This window comes from Dioscorea cayenensis, chromosome 5, assembly GCF_009730915.1.
Source record: "Dioscorea cayenensis subsp. rotundata cultivar TDr96_F1 chromosome 5, TDr96_F1_v2_PseudoChromosome.rev07_lg8_w22 25.fasta, whole genome shotgun sequence".
Classification (NCBI taxonomy): Eukaryota; Viridiplantae; Streptophyta; class Magnoliopsida; order Dioscoreales; family Dioscoreaceae; genus Dioscorea; species Dioscorea cayenensis.
In genome coordinates, this window is record NC_052475.1 from 5154908 (window position 1) to 5177806 (window position 22899).

Genomic DNA, 22899 nt, shown 5'->3' on the forward strand with positions numbered 1-22899 from the left:
TTAGCAATCAACAGACTTTCACGCAACCTTTTTCCTTGTTAGTTTGTTCTCCCAGTCAACATCTCCTCCGTCTTCTTTCTTCAGTATCTTGATCATCTTCATCACCAGAATAGATTGCACCACCAACATCACTTGCATCACACCGCATCGCACTAGGAATCCCTTTATCTACTACATCTATGCGGACACGATGATATGCAATCCACGCATATGAGCCATTGTAAGAGCATCCAAGTTCATCCCAATTTCCTTAAAACTTTCATTACCAGTACTTGTATCCAACCACCATATGCTATAATTTTCCACATCTATTTTTAACTGTTTGGCCATGCTCAGGATTTCAATCTTTGATATTTGATCTCCGCATAATCACATAAAGTCTACACAGTACCCCCGCCATCCTCTTTATACCCGTTGACCATGCACAATACATCCGAATTCAGGGTCAAATAATTTGATCAGTGACTCGAATCGGAACTAACAAACTAAGAAACTCCTAGGTCTCGAATTTCTACCTTGGCTAAAAGGGTGAGTCCCAACCTTACATACTAAAGTCCAACATACTAAAGCACAATGTTAGCTTTATTTATTTATTTTTATAAAACTATATAGCAAGAACGACGATTCAGGAGACCTCAACATCATATCACGAACACAATTAAAATCCAACCAACCTTTCAAACATAAACCTCATTATAAAAGATCGTAAAACACTTGCATATTCTCGAACACAAGAGTACAAACTACATATAAAAGAAAAACAAAAATCCATATTCTTCACTAAGAACGTAAAACCTCATTATAAAATTAAAAATCTAAAACGTGCTCACAGGTATATGGAAGGGTTAACACAATTAACTAATGGCGCAAATTTAATTAAACAACAACACATACACAATTAAATCAGAAAGCCTAATTTCATATTCTTCAATAAGAGTAGAAAACTCCTTATAAGAGAAAAATCAGAAATCCATATTCTTCAATAAGAACAAAAACTCATTATAAAATTAAAATCTAAACCTTCAAGGTATATGGAAGGGTAAACACAATTAAGTAATGGCAAACAGTAAATTTAAATTAAACAACAACACATACACAATTAAATCAGAAACCCTAATTTCATATTCTTCAATAAGAGTAGAAAACTACTTATAAGAGAAAAATCAAAAATCCATAATCTTCAATAAGACCAAAAAACTCATTATAAAATTAAAATCTGAAACCTTCAAGGTATATGGAAGGGTAAACACAATTAACTAATGGCAGTGCAAATTTAATTAAACAACATATACACAATTAAAATAGAAACCCTAATTTCATATTCTCGAACAAGAGTACAAAACTATATATAAAAGAAAAATCGAAATCCATATTCTTCAATAAGAATAGAAAACTCAAGTATAAAAATTAAAAATCCGAAAACCTGAAGGTATATGGAAGGGAAAACACAATTAACCTATGGCAAAGTGCAAATTTAAATTAAACAACAACACATACACAATTAAAATAGAAACACTAATTTCATATTCTTCAATAAGAGTAGAAAACTGCTTATAAGAGAAAAATCAGGAATCCATATTCTTCAATAAGAACACTCATTATAAAATTAAAATCGAAAACCTTCATGGTATATGGAAGGGTAAACACAATTAACTAATGGCGAAAGTACAAATTTCAAAATTAAACAACAACACATACACAATTATAATAGAAACCCTAATTTCATATTCTTGAACAAGAGTACAAAACTATATATAAAAGAAAAATCAGAAATCCATATTCTTCAATAAGAATAGAAAAACTCATTAAAAAGATTAAAATCGAAAAACCTTGAAGGTATATGGAAGGGAAAACACAATTAACCTATGGCAATGCAAATTTAAATTAAACAACAATACATACACAATTAAATCAGAAATCCTAATTTTATATGCTTGAATAAGAGTAGAAAACTTCTTATAAAAAGAAAAAAATCAGAAATCCCTCAAGACAAAAATTTAAGGTGTTCTCACATAAGAACTTAGGGTTTGTGTTCTCCAAGTCAAAGTGCAATGCTCTCTGTACTCAAAGGTATGAAGTTACTCGGACTAGCCAGCCTCAAAACCAGATGGCAAGTCGAACCAGAGTGACTTTATATGAACTATAAACCCTCGTTCAAAAATATCATTTTAGCAACAATGAATAAATTAACGTGAACATAAAAATAAATGAATGATACAAGATAACATACCAAAATTAAAATGCAAGGACACATACACAATTAAAATAAATTCACCATCCATATTCTTCTGCAAGAACATAAAACTCATTATAAAATTAAAATCTGAAACCTTCAAGGTATATGGAAGAGAAAACACAATTAACCTATAACAGTGCAAATTTAAATTAAACAACAACACATACACAATTAAAATAGAAACCCTAATTTCATATGCTTGAATAAGAGTAGAAAACTTCTTGTAAAAGAAAAATTAGAAATCCCTACAAACATAAAATTCAATAACACAATTGTATACAAGATAAATGAATAGAACCACATAACATACCAAAATTAAAATACAAGATCACATTCACAATTAAATAAAATCCACAATCCATATTCTCCAATAAGAACAAAAAACTCATTATAAAAAGCATTTCTATCATATCATTATGCACAAGATAAAAGGTTAGTACATGGATATTTGTTGTGGCATCTTTTACAACTGGAAATATGATTATGTGCTTTAAAATGAATTAGAATTGAGTACTAAATGCACATTCTGATAATAACTAATCCATGATAATAGATAATGCATGCCATCTGGAGTCGCATTTTAGTCCATTCTAAGAAGTAGGAACAATAATTTAGTTTGTTGAAACAATTATCATTTGACTATAAAATTGTACAATTTAACTTAGATGGATATAATAAGCTAGTAACCACTTCACATGGACATCAACTATTGTACATATCCATCTAAGTGCCTTTAACTACAACCATCCTAAATTCCCAAGTCACAACCCTTAAAAGCCACATCATATTCCTACACACTCTTTCTTTCCAATCAAATGAATTCTAATAATTTCTTCAGCCTAGGACACACAAGTTCTTGTCAACTAACACAGGTCAACCGTATAAACCATGAAATATAACAATAAAAAAATAAATAAAAATAAAATAAAACAACAAAAAACCCAAACAAAAGAATAATTGGCAAGAAAAATCAACAAGAGACCAAAAAGGACTCATAGACTTTCAAACCAATAGTGTCCCACAATTCAAAAGGAAACATGCAATGTAGTAACACCAAAAAGAAACCATCACTCATAGAAACCATTGAACTTCTTGCTCTAAGAATATACTTGCATATTTAATATTATATTATTAATAATAAATATCATTTTTTTATAGAAACAAACAAGTTTTGGAAATTATTATTATTTAGAAATAAAACACTCCTAAATTCAAATCAAACACAAATGTAAAATAACAAAGTTTAAATCATCAAACTCAAGATGGCAGAAACCTTGAAAGTATACGGTTTCCATATTAAAAATAAATCAATAAATAAAAACACTCTTACAATATTCGGGTGCTTCTCCTCGAGGAAGCCGAACCTCCCAATCAATCGACATCCCTTACAAGTCATCATTGCACTTCCTTACCTGCCAAAGAAAATATAAACAAACCCTTCACTTGTTGCTCGTGTAGCTGCACAGGTTAAGAGAATAGGATGTTACCGGTTGCAAGTATGGGAGAAGAAGAGATGGGAGAAGACCGGTGGAGTAAAACTCACAGGAAAATTTTCCCGAAGAGGGTGATAGTAGGCCTAGCTCACGATGTTGCCCGAGTTCACGAGGCTGCCCTAGTATGAGAGAAGAACACAAGATGGGAGAAGAATCTAAGGGTTATAGAAGGGAGAAGAAGAGATCTGAGAATGTTTCAAAGATGAAATGATGGGAGAACGCAAGATGGAAGAAGAGATCTGAGAATCTAAGGGTTTCAAAGATGAAACGATGGGAGAAGAAAAGACGGCGGCCTCTCGCAATTGGGGGGGATTCAATGAGTTAGGGTTAGGGTTAGGGTTATCTTCACTTAGATGATGTGGCAAATTACCTTACGTGGACAAATGGCTGATGTGGCATCCTGGTGACGTGGTCTCATCAGGTTGACTGTGTTTTTTCCGGTAGACACGTCAGCTTGATGAATGTGGTTACTCGCGGGTCACCTGCCGGAGAAATGAAATCAAATTTTAGTAACCATTTTGATCCAAATTGAAACTTCGTAACCTTAAAGAAACAAGTCCAAACCTTAGTAACCTATCTAAAATTTAATCCAAAAATTAGCTTATCCTGATATTGGAGTGAGGTCATTCCATCCTATACGAAGGAGGCCAATTCAGCAATTCAGTGTTAGGATTGTGTCTTTGCACTCCTAATCCCAGGCTAGATCGTTCTAACTCTTTTGTTGACTTTAATTAGATTTTTTGTTGATTACTTGCATGCTAATAACTATTTTTCCCAACATAAGTTCCACAATAAATGAGATATCCGCTTTATACAAGTTAAAAATCTTAAGCTTCTAATAAGACTTTTTTTTAATAAAGTTGGATCTATACTTTCTTGCCCATCCAACTTAGATAGTTTTGTTCCATATTCCATAGGAATACTAACACACTTGCTCTCTAACATATTAAACTTCTTAAGCAACTCTTATTGCCATCCTTTAGTTGTTTCATTTCAATACCCAAGTAATTGGATGCCACCATATTTGTCATTTCAAATTCTTGAGCCATCGAGCAATTGTAATTTTCATACATCTTTAGGTTATTTCCAGTGAAGATAAGATCATTCACATAGGTGCAAGCAAAATATCAAACCATCATCATCCTTTTTAACATAAAGATTATACCCATATAGGCAACTAATGAAACCATTCTCTAGGTAGTATATGTCAATCCGACTATTCCATGTTCTTGGTGCTTATTTTATCCCATACGAAGCCTTCTATAGTTTTAGTACTTTGTCTTCTTTACCTTTAATTACATACCCCAATGGTTGCTTAGCATAAACTTCCTTTTCAAGAAAGCCATTGAGGAAGGCTGACTTCATATCCAATTGATAAATCCTTCAATAATTTTTGGCAACAACAGAAAACAAGAAACGAATTATTTCCAAGTGGGTAATAGGAACAAATACCTTTTCCATAGTCAATGCTTTTTATTTTTTTTTCTTATGCACTTTAATAACAAGCCTTGCCTTGTATCTTTCTACTTCACAATTGACATTCTTCTTAATTTTACACACCAATTTGACTCCAATGCCCTAATCATCACTTCGAAGGGAAACAAGTTCCTTAGTGTTATTTTCTCAGTGGCTTGAATTTCATCCATAGCTTGGATCCACTTCTCTTCTTTACTAGCTTTCGCAAAATTTAAAGGTTTAACATTTGTAAATAAGCATATTAAGTTAGTGCTATCATAAATTCCATCAAGATTACAATATCCCCAAGGTCCAATGCTTTGATGATAATGATGATGATGATGCTTGAGTAGCTGGAGTTGGTAAAGTTGGTGAAGTACAGACATCTCTTTTTACTTAAATTCCATCAAGATTGCAATATCCTTACAATATCCCTAAGGTTCGATGCTTTCTCATGAAGGTGTAGATGATGATGATGCTTGAGTAGATAAAGTTGGTAAAGTTGGTGAAGCATAGTCATCCTATTTTGAGGTGTGACATCCTTCAAGCTTCTTATTGGACTACATTTTGAAAGATAAATTGCACATGTAACTACTTCCACCCACATATCTTTAGGCATCTTCTTGCTTTTCAACATGGTTGTCAACATATTGAAGATTATTCAATTCTTTCTCTTAAAATTGCCAAAGGATGTTGAATTTCATGCAATTCATAGAATGGTTAAAATCATTAGAAGTAAATTCTTTTCTCATATCAATTATCAGTGCTTCAATTTTAAAACTAAAGGTTTTTCACCAAAACCTTCTTGCCAAAGGCTATAAATTTTTAAATGCATCAAAAGCTTCAGACTTGATTGTCAAAAAATACACCCATGTCTAATAAATATAAATAGTTGAATGACAAACATAAAGGGCTTGTTTGATACGTGAGATTTTAAAGGACAGTGTAGGGCAACTTTTGTTATTACTTGTCTGATTTACAAATAGAGTAGGGACATAATACAAATGACTGATTGGGTCTAACACAACTTTCTAATTTTTTTGTACAACCAAAACTATGGTACAAAGATTCTATTGAGGTGCAAGACAACTTAAAGACAAAATTGCCACTACTTAAAATTAAAAATGACACTAATATTATATCAAAAAGGGGATTAGGTTTCACCAAGTAGAAATAAACTTCATTCCCTTCTTCAACTCGAAACTGCGTGGCTATCACCAAAGCAAACTACGCCAATGTTGAACCCGATTGTTGTCTACTAGCTACAATACACACACACACACACACACACACACACACACACACACACACACGGTTACTCCAAGATCCTCAAATTATAAGGCCTCTTTTTGGTCACCTTCAAACTTAGATTGATGTAACTAGGTTATTTATTCGTTTTAGATAAAGATAAGAATTTTTGGATTATTTTGAAGTTCTTTATTCTACGCGGTAAATTGTGATCTAGCATGACCTATTTATTTATGTACTAGATATATTTGTTTGTTTATTTTTCTAGATTAAGATTTTAACAGGAAATTTGTTGGTTGTGCATTAAAAAAAAAATTAAATTGTGTTGCATTGTGATCTAGTAAGTTGATTTTTTTAGTCGATTGGTATAGTTGTTGGTTCTCTTATTTATGTGTGGAATTTGATTAAATTTTCACTTTAGTTTTTGAATTGTTTGGAAGGTTGTTAACCAATACAGTCGACCTTTTAATGAAAAGATAGGATAAAACTTGATTATTGTTAAGAATGCTACAACAATATGGAAAATATGGATGACATGTCAAAAAGCACATAATTAAGAATGCTACATCAATGTTAAGACATGTAGGTAACATTTGGCACAAAGATGGGAAAGTATGGTTAGGGCAAGATAGGATAAAACTTGATTATTGTTGTTAATTTTAAATGTGCTTAATGGACTATGAATACTACAAAATAAAAACTTGCAGTAATGTTAATAAAAACACATAATTAAGAATGGTACAACAATGTTAAGACATGTAGGTAACATTTTGGCACAAAAGATGGAAAAAGTATGGTTAGGGCAAGATAGGATAAAACTTGATTATTGTTGTTAATTTTAAATGTGCTTAATGGACTATGAATACTACAAAATAAAAAGTTTGCCGAATGTTGATAATAACCTTAGAGTATTATATCCTTCTCTAAATTCTTTTATGTTTGTGAAAAGGTGAGAAATTTTAATAAAATATTGCCTTGTGAACATATTTATTACAAAATAGGCATAGAATAATAAGAAGATATTATAGTAATTTTGCAATTTTTAGTTTTGTTCTTACGCAAATCAAATACTAAACAGTACAAAAAATTTTGTAATGTCCAATGAACATCAAACATAGAACAACACAAGCTTGTACTGTACTTCAATCATTTGTATTATACTGTACACTATATTGCTTGTATTGTTCTCATGAGTGAATTAATCAAACCAACCCAAAATATTATTACACTTGAATAAACAAGGCTTACTCTTAAAGATCTTGTTCATTACTAGTAGACCGTGTAACAAAAAAATATTCTCAACTAACTTTTAAAATTAGAATAATAAATTTATTTAAATATTTTCAGCTTAAGTTTTTAATCGATTTTATTTCATCTTTCAACTAATTTTTTTAAAAAATTTATAATTTTAAAAATTAGTCCATTTCTTTTTAAGATTAATCTACAACTCTATTTTTAATTATAGATATAAAAATTTAAATGTTTATATACATATGTACTCTTTTTTTATCTTTTGTTATTTAAGGTTTTTCAACCAAAAATGCATAATACACATACACATCAATGGCTGGACTTATAAATGAACAAAGAATCAAGTAGAACATAATTTATTATTCGCTCATTGGATGATTTTCAATAAATTAAATATAATCAAAACAACATTCCAAAACATATTAACTATAAATATTTTGGGAATAAGGTTTCACTAGAATACATAAACTCAAAAAGAAAATAAGAATGCCTTTGTTTAGTCGTTACTCATCCATGTGGCCTTCATAACTCTAGTTTGGTGGTTCATTTCTGGTACCTTCATGGGGAGTTTTCTGTCACAATCTGATGCAGTTCGCCATGAAATAGTGACTAGATAAACCCTTCTTTGAGGAAAGAGAAGATCTAAGAAATAAAGAAGATCGAATGTGAAGATCTAAGAAATAAAAAAAAATCAAAAGAAGAAATTCAAGAAACCAAGAAGAAAGAATGTTTTTAAAGGTGAAATTCCGGCATACGAATAGATGTTGGTCTCTTGAGTAAAAAAAAATGGAAAATTAGCTATATGTGTCAAGAGATTTTCTCAAGCCGTGAATTATTTTTTTGGTATAATTCCTAAACACTCCTCCTACTTTGTTAAATTTATGCTTTTAATCCTTCTACTTTAAATTGTAATTTTCTAGTTCCTCTACTATTTTCATTGAGTAATATCAGTCCCCCTAAACCCTAAAATCTAATCCTAAACTTTCAAAAACCAGGACTATATGGCTCAATTAAAAAAATAAAGGGATTAAAATGTTATAATTTAAAATAAAGGGGCTGAAATGCCACTCTCATCATTGGGCTTAGTCAGGCCGGCCTAGCCCAGAACATTTAGACTTTGGCCCAGCCTAAGCCCAAATCCGACGAGCCTCATGAATAGATTGGGTCGAGCAAATTTTAAATATGAAACCCATGGCCCAGCTTATGGGCTTGGATTTTTGGATCAATTATTGGATCCAGCTAGGATCGACTCGTTGGATTCGACTCGAATCAACCCGTTGTTATTTTCTTTTTTGATTTTACTTAATTAATCTTTGTGATGATTTAAAAAAAAAAAAAATATAAATATCAATAATAATTTTATTAATTGATTAGTATTATTACATTTTTTTCACTTGAGAAAAAAATATTACATCACTAAAAATATGAGTAAATCCCAACTAGGTTTGCCACCTACTCATTCTATCATTGTATATTCTTTTGTGATATTTGTTTTAAATTTTTTATTATTAATATTTAATAATAAATCCAATGGGTCAACTTATGGGCCAACCATTGGATCAATCCAAAAAAAGTCCAAAAGGGTCGGTCATCATTTAAAAATGATATCTATATCTAATCCAAGGTTTACTTGGCTCGGGCTTGGGCTGATCCATCAAACATTAACTATGGATTGAGTTTGGATCTGGCTTAGGCTGGCCTTGGGGCGGTCCGTGGGGCTTGAGCCAAATGATAAGAGTGACTAAAAGGATAAATTTGAAAAGGTAGAGTGGTCATTCAGGAAAGTACTTTTTTATTTGACTACTTTTTTAAGGTTTGACAATTGAAATGATTGTGGGCCCAAAATTAAAATTCAAACCTTTTAAAGTGTTTGTTTTTTAGGGCCCATTTGGTGAAGACAGATAGAATACGAAAACTGCATAAAAATAGAAAAGAATATGGACATGATATGAAATGAATTATATGTAAATAAATAGAATTACCCTTTATAATATATACATATTTATTTAAAATTGATTTTTTACTCTCCTTATGGTTTGCTTATTTAATATATTTATTATAGTTTCTACTAAATTATTAAAAAATATATAACTTCTAATAATAGAAGAAAAAACAACTTAAAATTCGTACATGTAGCAAAATAAATATATTTGAGATTATTCATATCAAAATCAATTAAAAAAAAGAAAAAAATCATAAACTGGAGAAACTAAAGATAGAATATAATCAAAGAAGAGATTCAAGTATTTGACGAAGAAACCTTCAACTGTTTCAAACGCGAGAAACTTTACTTATAATAGTGAAATTGATGTCTTATCTAGTTGTTGACAAGCTTCTTGTCCCAAGCCTTGGGTTCGACAAAGGGATACAATGAAACCCTAGATTAGGGAAAAAAATCAAATAAAAAGGTAAAAAAGTAAATTTTTTATCCAACCTTACTTATGCCTATTTTGACTCCTCTATAAAATTAGTTATCATGTAGTTAGTAAGATAAAGTGGGTCAATAGTATAAGGCTATTATATTCCATTGGCTCATCAAGTAAAAGATAATAATGGATATTATATCCACCAAAATGCCCTTAGAGTAGGGCGTAAATCAAAACTAACACCGTTGATAGGAACAAGGTTTGAAAAGTAAATTCCAAGTGGAATGAGAGGTTTTTTTTTTTTGGGGGAATAATGAAACAATAATATATTGATTAAAAATAAATTTGAATGATCTATAATTTCAGCCTTGTTATTGTCACTACTTTCTCTATATTATGTCCGATTAAAAAAAAAACAGATGCTCCCTCTTGTTATTACTTCACAAAAAGCAAACATAGCAAACAAACTTACAGATCAAGGCCATTCCCCTGTGGACAAGATAAAATAAGCAACCAAGATAGCCATGAGTTTTTTTGAAAATTTCAAACTTCATAAACAACAAAGCAAGAGGTGATAATAATTATTGATCCTTTTATAATAAAAACAAAATATTATCAACGGATTTTTGATCTAGTGATATTGGCCTTATTGTAAAAGGCGCAAATGTGAGAACTTTATTGCTCTAGTTCAAAACCTGTTTAATATACATAACGGATCTACAATTACAGATGTGAGCTTGCAATTCAAACTCCGTGTTACATAATGAAAGCACATATGCGAGATGTTCAAGTCTCTCGCTATGCATTAGTGTGCTTGTCACATTTTTTTATGAAATATTTTGTTTTTTTATTTTTTTATTTTTTTGCTTGCATATCCCTATGAAAATTATAATTACTTGCATGCCCCATCAATTTTATTTATATACCATTTAAATCATTATTATTATAATTTATGAATATACTCCAAATCCCCTAGTTGAAAAATAAATTTAAAATTGCGTTCTTTGAATAAAAAAACATTTGTACTGCATTCGATAAACTATACCATCATATGCAAATTAGTTCTTCCATTCGAATCCTAATAATTTTTATATAATATGCCTATTTTCCAGCTAACTTGTCATCAACAAAGCCACTGCAAAAACCTTTTATTTAAAAACAAAAAAAACAAAAAACTTTACACACACTGGTGATTGGTGATATGTTTGATTTTTTTTAAATATTACAAAAAAAATATTTACTAAATTACGCATGTTTGTGATTATTTACCAAAATACGCAGGGTTGGTGGAAAAGCAGTAAAAACTTTCCACATTTTCGACTTTTTATTTTTTATTTTTAAAATATAGAAAACGGGAGAGTTTCTCCCGTTTTCATTTCTCTTAATTAAAAAATTATGAAAACCGGAGAAACTCTCCCGTTTTCAAAAATTTTTAAATTTTTTTAATAAATACAAATGAAAACGGGAGAGTAACTCCCGTTTTCCCTTTTTTTTATTTTAAAAAAAACTCATGTAGTTGTTGTTCGGTTTTAAAAGTATTCTTTTTATATAATTAATTTTTTAATTAAAAATAATTGTTTATATATATATATAAACCTTTTATTTAAAAAAAACTATGAATCTTGAAAAATATTAGAAATAAAACTGTCAAAGTTGCACCGGTAATTAATTAATACAAAATAGGATGGTTAAATCTACAACGGTAAGTAGTTAGTACAAAGTAGGACGGTCAAACCTATACCGTTAGTAATTAGCACAAAGTAGGACTGTCAAACCTGCACCGGTTAATAATTACCACAAAGTAGGACAATAAAAAGTGCACCGGCCAGTACTTAGCACAAAGTAGGTCGGTTAAACCTGCACCGGTCAGTAATTGGTATAAAGTAATTTGGTCAAACTTATATCGGTAATTAATTAGGACAAAGTAGGACGATCAAACCTGCAACTGTCAGTAATTAGCACAAAGTACATCGGTCAAACCTGCACCGGTCAGTAATTAGTTCAAAGTAAGTTGGTCAAACCTACACCGATCAGTAATTAGCACAAAGTATGACAGTCAAACTTGCACCTATCAGTAATTAGTACAAAGTATGTCGGTCAAACCTGTACCGATCAGTAATTAACACAAAGTAAGACGGTCAAATCTGCACCGGTCAGTACTTAGCACAAAGTGAGGTCGGTCAAACCTGCATCGGTCAATAATTAGTACAAAGTAGGTCACTCAAACCTCCACTAGTCAGTAATTAGTATAAAATAGATCGGTTAAAGATGCACCGGCCAGTGATTACCATAAAGTACGCCAGTTAAACCAACACCACTTAGTGATTAGCACAAAAATGCACGGTCAGAACTCGCACCACTTAGTGATTGGGACAAAGCGGGGACGGTCAAACTCGCACCGGTTAGCACAGAAATGCGTCGCCACGAAACCCTGCACCACTCGGTGATTACGACAAAGTAGGATAGTCAAACTCGCACTAGTCGGCCAGAAATCGCCCGATCAAACTGCACCGCTCGATGATTAAGACAAAGTATGAGCAGTCAAACCTGCGCACGATTAGTACTTAGCACAAAAATAGGTTGCTCAAACCGCACAATCGATGAGTGGGGACGGTCAAACCTGCAATGTTCATAAATGAAATTTTCAAAATTCGAGCACTTTATATAAATCAACATTAGTAGCCCATTTTCACTCTTGCACACTATTTACTCACTCACTCACCCATACTTCTTCTTCTTGTCTACAACAATGGCAGAGACTTCACTTGTATTGGTTTACTACAATGGTTCACTCATTGCTAGTGAAGACACAATTATATTTTCGTCGGAGGATCAATCATATTTTTATGTCGAAGATGACATCTCTTACAAAAATTTAAAGAGATCCATTGAAGAAAGCATTGAGACTGCTGACAACCAAGGAGTTTCATGTATCAAATACCGGCTCCTAATTTCTTCAGGATCTGGTAAGATTTGCTATCGGTCATTCAAATTGCGTAATGACCGAGATGTTCGGATGATGTTCGACTGCCACAAAAGAAATCCAGATATTAGCATTATTGAATTGTACGTGGAGTTCAGCACTGCAACTTTCGAGGGGGCTCCTTCCCAACAACAAACCGCCCCAGATGACGAAGTTCAACGCAATTTGAGACGGGAGAGGATTTCATCACCATGCCAAGTTAAAAAACCTGAACAGCTCTCTACGAAGTGGAGGGCACAAGATGATCCACCACCCAATAATTATTTTACTAATTCACAAAATCTACAAGGCGGAACAAGTTCTTTTCACTGAATTCGGTTTCATGAGTATCATGAAACCGAATTCAGTCAGTATGGCCGACCCAGTGGAGACGATGAGGACGACGATCGTGACAGCTTTGGGGAATACACTGAAGCAAGTGTTGATGACATTTAGTTAGAAGAATGCAATGTTGAAGACGTTCCAATGACCGGCCATAATTTCATGATGGCACCAATGGAGCCTCCAGCACATATGCGCACCCTTGATTTGGAAGCAATGTCCACACAAGAATTTCCGGAGTACCCTTTATTGTATGCCAAGACATTAAGTGGAGCAACGACAAATGGGGATCTTCATGTAGGCATGAGGTTTCGAAGCAAAGATGATGCTGTAACCGCAATTAAGCATTACTGCTTACTTAAATATGTCGAATACAAAGTTATTGAATCTGATTCGACTCGATACTCCAATAAATGTAAGTCATATGGCGATGGGTGCAATTGGAGGGTTCGCGCATCCTACAGCAAGCGGAGACAGCTTTGGGAAATTACAAAGTATACTGGGCCTCACATGTGTTCATCAGCAATGATCTCGCAGGATCATTCAAAGCTAGATTCAAACATGATTTGTCGTCAAATACAAGCACTAGTCCAACAGCAGCCAAGCATCAATGTATCGGTTTTAATAGCGGAGATCAAGAATCGATACGGATACACACTGACATATAGGAAAGTATGGACAGCTAAGCAAAAAGCGGTTGAAACAGCATTTGGCAATTGGAAGGAGTCCTGCAACGAATTACCAAGATGGCTATCAGCATTGTAACAGTTTGTTCCTAAGACAATTGTTGATCTTGAGACCCAGCCAGCATACGATGGACCTTACCTGGTACGTGATGCTCGAATCTTTCATAGAGTTTTCTAGAGCTTCCCTGCCTACGTGGAGGCTTTCAAATATTGCAAACCGGTCGTCCAGATAGATGGCACCCATATTTATGGCAAATACAAAGGCACTTTGTTGTTGGCAATCGCACAAGACGGTAATAAAAATATCCTGCCGATTGGTTTTGCCATCGTGGAAGGAGAAAAGTTGGGTGCATGGACTTTCTTCTTGCGCAACTTACGTTTGAGTGTAACACCACAACAAGGAATATGCTTTATATCTGATCACCATGAATCTATCAAATAATCTTTTAGATCACTTGGCCGTAAGATGAGTGTTCCTCGTGTGTACCATGTTTACTGCATTAGATATATCTCGGCCAATTTCATGCGTCATTTCAGAAACAAAGAAATGCAACGGATAGTTGTCAATATTGGCAAGTTACAAAATTAACTTTGTTTTTAATCTAACTCTTACATTGTTGTTAATTATTAAAGTTATCTTAACTTTTTAAGTTCACTGTTGCAGGTTATTATAAAACCATTTAAGATTTTAACTACTTGTATGGTTTACTGCGGGACAACGATGCAGAGGCGACAAGATGGTTGGATAACATACCGTGGGAGAAGTGGGCTCAAGCGTTTAATAAAGAAGAGAGAAGGTATGGTCACATGACAACCAACCTCGCAGAATGTGTTAATTCAGTGCTTAAGGGAACAAGAAACCTTCCTATAACAGCTATGGTTAAATCAACGTACTTTCGACTTGCGGAGTTGTTTGTGAGGAAAAGTGTGCAGGCGCAAGCTCAGATCGCATCAGGCCTTATCTTCTCAGAATCACTAATGAAGGCAATCCAAGAAAATCAACAAGCAGCATCCAGCATTTACGTTCGTCAATTCGACCATGAAGAGAAGTCATTCATGGAAGATGAGATGTCACCCCCGCAATGTAGGAGACAAGCTAGCACTATTCGTATCAACCTAAGATCACATTGGTGCGACTGTGGTACTTTTCAGACGCTACATTTTCCATGTCGACATGTCCTTGCAGCATGCTCGGATATTCGTCTACATTGGGAGGAGTATGTTGACAACGTGTATAGGTTTCAAACAATTTTTAATGTATATCATAAAGAGTTTGAGACAGATCAAATGAGAGATATTGGAACCCTTATAATGGTCCACGTCTACGTCCTAATATTACGATGAGAAGACCGATGAAAGGAAGACCAAAATCTACAAGGATTCATAACAAGATGGATATTAGGGAAGGTGTTCAGTGAAAACGTTGTGGTTTATGTCGCAACGAAGGACATAGTCGCCGAAATTGTCCCAACATTGCTGGTTCAAGTAGTTGGTCGTAATATACTCTAAATGTCTTTTTCGTTGTAATGTTTTTAATGATGTAAGCCTTCTATATAATTATAACATGCAATGACTTATCATTAAAAGCCTTTTTGTTAAAAGCATATGAAGAAAAAACAAATGCAAAGAAAAAGTAAATTTAAAAAAATACACAACATAGAACACCAAGCAAAAAAAATACTACGAGATAGTTTCTGTGCAGATAATAAAAGAAAAAAACAACAACTAATACAATAGTCTACTCTACCATCTCTGCCGCCACCTCTCGATAAAAACATTGAGGGTGGGTGGATATCTCTGTCGGGCAGTCCTCGTGGCCTAAGTCTTCATGCTTGCTCGGCTGGCGGGTCATCATCAGATGATTCATCCGAATCGTGTATTGCTGAGGCTGGAGTGTTCAGGTTCGCAGCAAATGAAGTTGAATGACTAGATTGTCTGCGTTCTATAGGTGGATGATGAGGTTGATACTCAAATAAATTCCGCACAAAGTTCATCCCGAAATCAACCGAGTATCTGCTGAGCTCAACCGGGAGGAAATCCATGGAGATGAGATGATCGAGTAACATTGATATCATCCGATGAGTGAAAATGATCGGTACCCTTCGTGATGTGGGTGCCGAGGAATATTTGCCTCGTGCGTGTTCGGCCCGAGAACTATGCCGAGTGAGCGTCTTCATCGAGGAGGACTCGGTCATGGCACATCTACAACTACTATTGGAAAGCGGTCCGAGGGGAGGTGGAAGAGTGTTCCCTCTCATACTGAGGATCCAATAGGTCCCCGATCTATTGATAAAAAAATAGTATGGTATTAGTATTATACTAGTCATAATATTCCACCCGACATTGCGTTATTCCGCTGAGAACATGGAGGTCGAGGCAGCGTGACACTCAATCTCTCAATATAAAATCCATCTTCCGTCATCAATGCCCGATACTGCGTCAATTCTGCCACGAAGATCATGATCATGGGTCGGTCCAATGCAAACTGGATTGAGAGGAACACTTTGGGCGAAGCCAAATTGTCTTGTCACTCGATTTGTTTGGTGTCATTCAACAACTTCGAAGCAAATCAATGATGTAAACGCAGTCCATAAAGGTCTATCTACGAAAATGTCTTGTGGCACTTGTGCGATTATCTCGTTCGAATCATAAGGCCGCCATATAAACTATTCAAAATTATTTACCAAATAATCAATGATTATTAATACCTAAAATGTGTATGAATTATCAGTTTTTTTTAACAACATTACCTGTTGCATCTCCAACCGATCTAGTAGTTGCCTATATATCTTGAAATTGTGCTTGTTGCTATGGCAATCATCATCCACTTCAATGTGTGTCCGCCTGAAAAATGAGAATGAATTATAATTTCAATGTATTATATTTAAGTGGAAAATGAATCATCAATTTAATTTGCTCTCACCTACGAGCCAGAGGAAAGGATACGATAGCACGGGTTCGAGGAGATATACTTGAAATCCTGTACCATGCCCATGATTGAAGTAATATCATAGATCCACTGATATTTTTCATATCCTTGTTGGATGTACGGCATAAAGACCTGTACAGGGTTGCTAGACATGCTGAACCCCAACTGTATCTTCCTACTTCTGTAAAATCCCTCAAAAGTGGTAACCACTTCAGATGAACCCTGTTCTGAGACATATCTGGCATGAGGACACAACCGATAAGCCTTAGGAAATAGGCATGTGCATAACATTCTATCATCGTTGACGACCGCATCGTATGACGACGATGCCAAATGTTTCCTCAAGCCACGTTAGAGTTATACTCGACCTTTCCTTTGCTCCGCGGTGGGACCACTCCGAGCAACTCGCACGAGACAACACTTCCTAAGCCGGAAGTCCGCCCATGACTTACGTGGTCGTTAATGGGTAAGCCAAGTAATAGTGCCACAACTTCCAACGTGATTGTTGTCTCACCGCATGTAAGGTGGAATGTGTGTGTTTCGATCGCCATCTCTCCACTAATGCACTCACAAGAGCGGCATCAATTCGGAAATTAAGAATTTGAGCCGCATGATAGAACCCGACTTCTCTTAAAAGGCCTATGATTTGTGGAGGCTCTGCAATAGACACATGTCTACACCTAAGAACCCGATCAGGCTGTAGAAAGTTATAAATTAATCAATTTCAAATTAAATGGAAAAATAATATAGGTTGACTTGAAAAAATATAAGACATGAAAAATCATAAATCCGAACATATGCCATCGAAAAATTAAATATGATTGAAGAGTAAACCATAAACATTGGTGTGCTAATAATATACTAGGTTATCTAAATAAACATGCTTCAGCCATAATATAACAATTATTAATACAATAAAAAATTAACCTAATAATATACTAGGTTATTTAAAATAATGACTTAATACAATTATTAATAAAAAAATAGCCTAATAATATATTAGGTTATCTAAATAAACATGCTTCAAGGTTAATATAACAATTATTAATACAATAATTAATTATGACATAATAAAATTATTTATAAAACCTAATGACATAATACAATTATTAATAATAAACAAAATTACCTAAAAATGTAGTGGGTTATCTAATTAAACATGATTGGGGTGCTAATAAGATAATTATTAATACGATTAATAATTACAACATAATATAATTATTAATATAAAATAATGACTTAATACAATTATTGATAAAAAATAACCGAATAATATACTAAGTTATCTAAATAAACATTCTTCGAGGTTAATATAACAATTATTAATACAATAATTAATTATGACAAAAATAAAAATTATTCATTAAAACCTAATGACATAATACGATTATTAATAATAAAAATTACCCTAAAAAAATATAGTGGGTTATCTAATTAAACATGATTGGGGTGCTAATAAGATAATTATTAATACGATTAATAATTATGATATAATACAATCATTAATATAAAAATAATGACTTAATACAATTATTAATAAAAAATAACCAAATAATATACTAGGTTATCTAAGTAAACATGCTTCGAGGTTAACAATTATTAATACAATAATTAATTATAACATAATACAATTATTAAAAAAAAAATTATCCTAAAAATATAGTGTGCTATATACTTAAACATGCTTCGGCCGCTAATAAGATAATTATTAATACGATTAATAATTATGACATAAAAAATTATTATGTGAAACTAATGTCTTAATATAATTATTAATAATTAATTAATTTCAACGTTATCTAAGTATACAAAAAATATTACCTTTTCCGACAAAATGGATGAAATGTGATCACTCTGTAATTTTAAGAACGGCATTGAAAATTATCAACAGAAATCCCGTACACGTATAAGTAGAAAACACCAGCACAATTAGAACTTGAAATAAGATTAAAATAGGAAAAAATGAGAATGGAGGGGGAGATAGTATGAAGTGGGAAGTGGATATTATATAAGAAAAAAATAATAATAAAATAATTCAACAGATAAATTTACATCCGTTATTAAAGTGGCTATTACTCAGTGTTGTTTTTTTGCTTTTTAATAAAAGCATTGGTGAAGAAGCCAAAGAGTGAAGAATATTTTAAAAAGTTAACAGCAACCAAGGAGAGCATTATCTGCTTGAGGCTTTTTTAAAATAAAAGAAAGTACTCCCGTTTTCATTTTATTTATTAAAAAAAATTAAAAAAATTTTTGAAAAGCGGAAGAGTTCCTCCGCTTTTCATAATTTTTAATTAAAAAATGAAAACGGGAGAAACTCTCCCATTTTTATATTTTAAAAATACTCAAAACTGGGAAAGTTTTACTTATTTTTCCGCCAACCTATTTATTTTGATAAATAATCCCAAATATACATAATTTAGTATTTTTAATATTAAAAAGCCGATATGTTCCCCCACAGCACCTCATTAATTAGCCAAGTTTGTAATATTCCACCCAAATATGCTCCGCACCGCGTCTTATCCACGCGACTGCGCATTTTCGATATAAATAACCCAGAGACTTAAAAATGGCAAAAAGATAAATTCGAATCTCGTCTTCGCGGCCGCCGCAGCAGCGCTCGATGCAATCTTTGCAGGAGAAGGCGTCGGAATGGAGTGGCGTTGCACCCGGCGACGCCTTCGCCATCGACGACACCAACCTCTTCGAAACCCTTGGTGGTATCCAGCCTTTCATCGATCTCTCCACCAACTTCTACAACCGGTTCGTTCTCTTCTCATCTCGCCTTTTTTTCTTCTTCTCGTGTTGATTTGGTGTTGAGTTTTGGGGGGTCTTTGGTGTTCTAGAGTTTATGAGGATGAGGGAGGAGTGGTTTAGATCCATCTTTGCTAATTCCAGGAAGGAAGACGCGATTCAGAACCAGTATGAGTTCTTCGTGCAGAGGATGGGTGGACCGCCGCTCTATTCGCAGAGGAAAAGGTACGTGCTGGTTTTGTTTTGCGATTTCAATTTAGTATTTTGTTAATTGCTACCTTTTATTCATTTTTCCACTGTTTTGATTAGGTTTTGTTGTGGTGTTTATTGACTTGGTAGTACCACGATTTGGTTTTGTTCTTTGATGCTTGCTTTCTTTGATTGTTTATATATATTTGCTTGAAAGTCTGAATTTTGCATTGATAAATGATAATTATGTTTGAATTTGATAGGTATTTATGCTTAACTTGTAGATTTCACTATAATTTTGCATTTATAGGATCATAAACATTCTATTTTAGGTTTCATATTTTCCAATATGAAGCTGTGCCAGATGTTAACACTTCACATGCCTCTACCTGAAAATGAAAATTTAGAACATAAGCTGGTATCAAAATATTTTTTTTGTAACAAAAGAAAATGTGAAGTTGTGCCAGATGTTAACTTAAGAGGGTTTTTTTTTGGGCTTCTTTCCTATTCTCCTATTGGAAAGAGAAGTGGGACTTCTCTCTTTTTTTGTTATTGCTTTAATCAAGTTGGTTGCCCTGAGATATTAATAGTAGGTGCTTTCACTATAAAATCCCTCCTTATGTGTGAAAGTGAGACTCTATCTAGATAAAATTGAAGGAAGATGGCGTAATGTATTGGAACTTCATGATTATAGAGGACATAAGCTTTATTACATGCATACTTTGACAACAATTCCAACTGATTCTTTACACCGTTGGATACTTATCAGTGCAAGGCACACAGCGTGCTTTCTTCTGAACCAGAGTTTAGGATTTGCATGTGAGAGTGAGACTCCAATAAAATTTAAAGAAGATGCCAGATTTTATTGGAGTCTGGCAAGTATGTAGGGCATAGGCTTTATTAGATTCATTAAATACCTTTTTGAACCTGTTCTTAGGTTGTTTGATCCTTATATGCAACAAACAAGTTTTAACAATAGCACCAAATGGGATGACTTGAATTAATGTTTTTCGCTTCTTCTATTTTTGCTTCCTTTTGCAGGCCATCCGGCATTGATTGCTCGTCATCGGCCATTTCCTGTCACACATGAAGCAGCAGAGAGGTGGTTACACCACATGCACCAAGCATTAGATAGCACCCAGAATATTGGCCCTGAATCAAAAACCAAGATGATGAACTTCTTCAGGTACATTCTTATTCTTTGCCCTACAAAGTATTGACTGTTGTATAGATTTTGATATTGACTTTTACCATATTTCCCTTCTCTAGGCACACTGCATTCTTTCTCGTAGCTGGAAATGAGATGACCAAGCAAGCGCAACCTCCCTGTAAACATGCGGCAAGTAAATCAGCTGCAGTTTCAGATGATTGATTATTGAAATTTGGAATTTATAATTAAAGTTCATATTCATGATTTAGAGATACAGAGTTAACTGCTGCTTCTATTGTATACATTCAATGGATAAAGAAAAAATATAGTAACATGCATATGTGTAAGTTGCAGCAGAATTGTGCTTTCAGAACTTACACTCAGCAGCTGCAATAACTGTATTTTGCATGTCCCAGCCGCAATAACTGTATTTTGCATGTCCCTATTCTACTTAACGGTATGAATTTTTTCCTTCACTTTTTGATACAACAAACATCTGATTGAATTATGTCTGAAGCATTTGGTTTTATATCAAGTGTGTTGTTGATTCATCGATATGAACTATGGTGGTTTTTTTCTTTATGAGCTTGCAAAGTATTTATCGATCAACATGTGTTCTGTTGTGGAATAAACTGCTCACTCTCAATTTGGGATTTTGAATAGCTGTTCTTGTGCAACAAGATTGTAGCAATTAGCTGGAACATCTTAGTTTATACTCTGTATTTTGTACTATCATCAGTCACTGCAACTTAACTACATTGCTTGCTGATAATTTGGGCTATTTGCGGTCTGGAAAACAGTTCATCAGATTAAGGATTCAGCTGCGTCATATTTGTCAGATAATTTTTTTTTTTTAATCCTAATGTATTTCCCTCCTCAAACCTGGGTTGGTTTTTGTTTGTAATACATTTGATGCTTCTTCTCTAGTTTTATTATGATGCCAAATAGCATCATAGCGTACCTTATATTTCGTTTGGGGGTATGAAATGTAGTTAGTCTGTCTTAGTATCTCAAAGGAATCTCAGAAGTAATCATTGTCAAGTTATGTGGAGAAGCAATTATGTAACAATTGTAATTTACTGCATTTACCTTGAGTTTTATGTTGGATTCTTGTTGACTAATACTCAGATCAGAAAATTGTTGCCTGGTGTAATTATTCTTTCCACTGAAAATGTTGTCTTTTCTTGTTTGGGACCAATAGGTAACCAGCCCAGTAGAATTGGCTGAACATGTAGGGTTTGGCTAATGCATTGGAATTCTTGAATTCTTGCTGTATCCCAATATTTTATAATTTAGATAGGTTTAGGAGATTTTATTCCTTGCCGATATCATTGGAACTAGCAGAGTTCAATCATTGAAGTTATCCGAATTATAAAATTAAATTAAATTAAATTTTAAAAAGAAAGGGTTAGATTTATGGTTCAATATTTCACTCCAATTGGTTCAGTTTAGGGTGGCTTTATCAAGCCTGTTGAAGTTTGGTTTGGTTTGGTTTGGTTTGTAATAAATTAAATTTTACTAGACCGTTTCAAGAAAAGATTTATTTAATATTTAAAAAAATAATTAGAAATCATATTTAACATTATTTAATATTTTCAAAAACATAATTAAAAATCATGTTTTTGTTTTATAAAAATGGATTTTGACAACAGTTAAGCATACATGATTAGCCAAAAAAATAATTTTGGCCCAAATTTTGACAATGGATTTGTGGCCATAACCATTTGGCTTTGATATAAATGTAGGTTTCTATGAAAAAATTTATGTCGCCTAAAATTGATAAAAACTATAAATCAAACATAATAATTCTGGTTCCATTCATTGGCGGATTTAGGCGGGGG

General features: G+C 33.3%; 1 long non-coding RNA gene and 1 pseudogene across 1 annotated transcript; both read left to right on the forward strand.

The window, feature by feature from the left end:
- The first annotated feature begins 19545 nt into the window (after positions 1–19545).
- On the forward strand, positions 19546–20912 carry LOC120259910 (annotated as a pseudogene).
- A 6-nt stretch (positions 20913–20918) lies between these two features.
- On the forward strand, positions 20919–21326 carry LOC120260735. The gene is made up of 2 exons (XR_005536485.1): positions 20919–21094; positions 21178–21326. It is a non-coding gene; the product is annotated as an uncharacterized LOC120260735 (long non-coding RNA).
- Positions 21327–22899: the final 1573 nt, after the last annotated feature.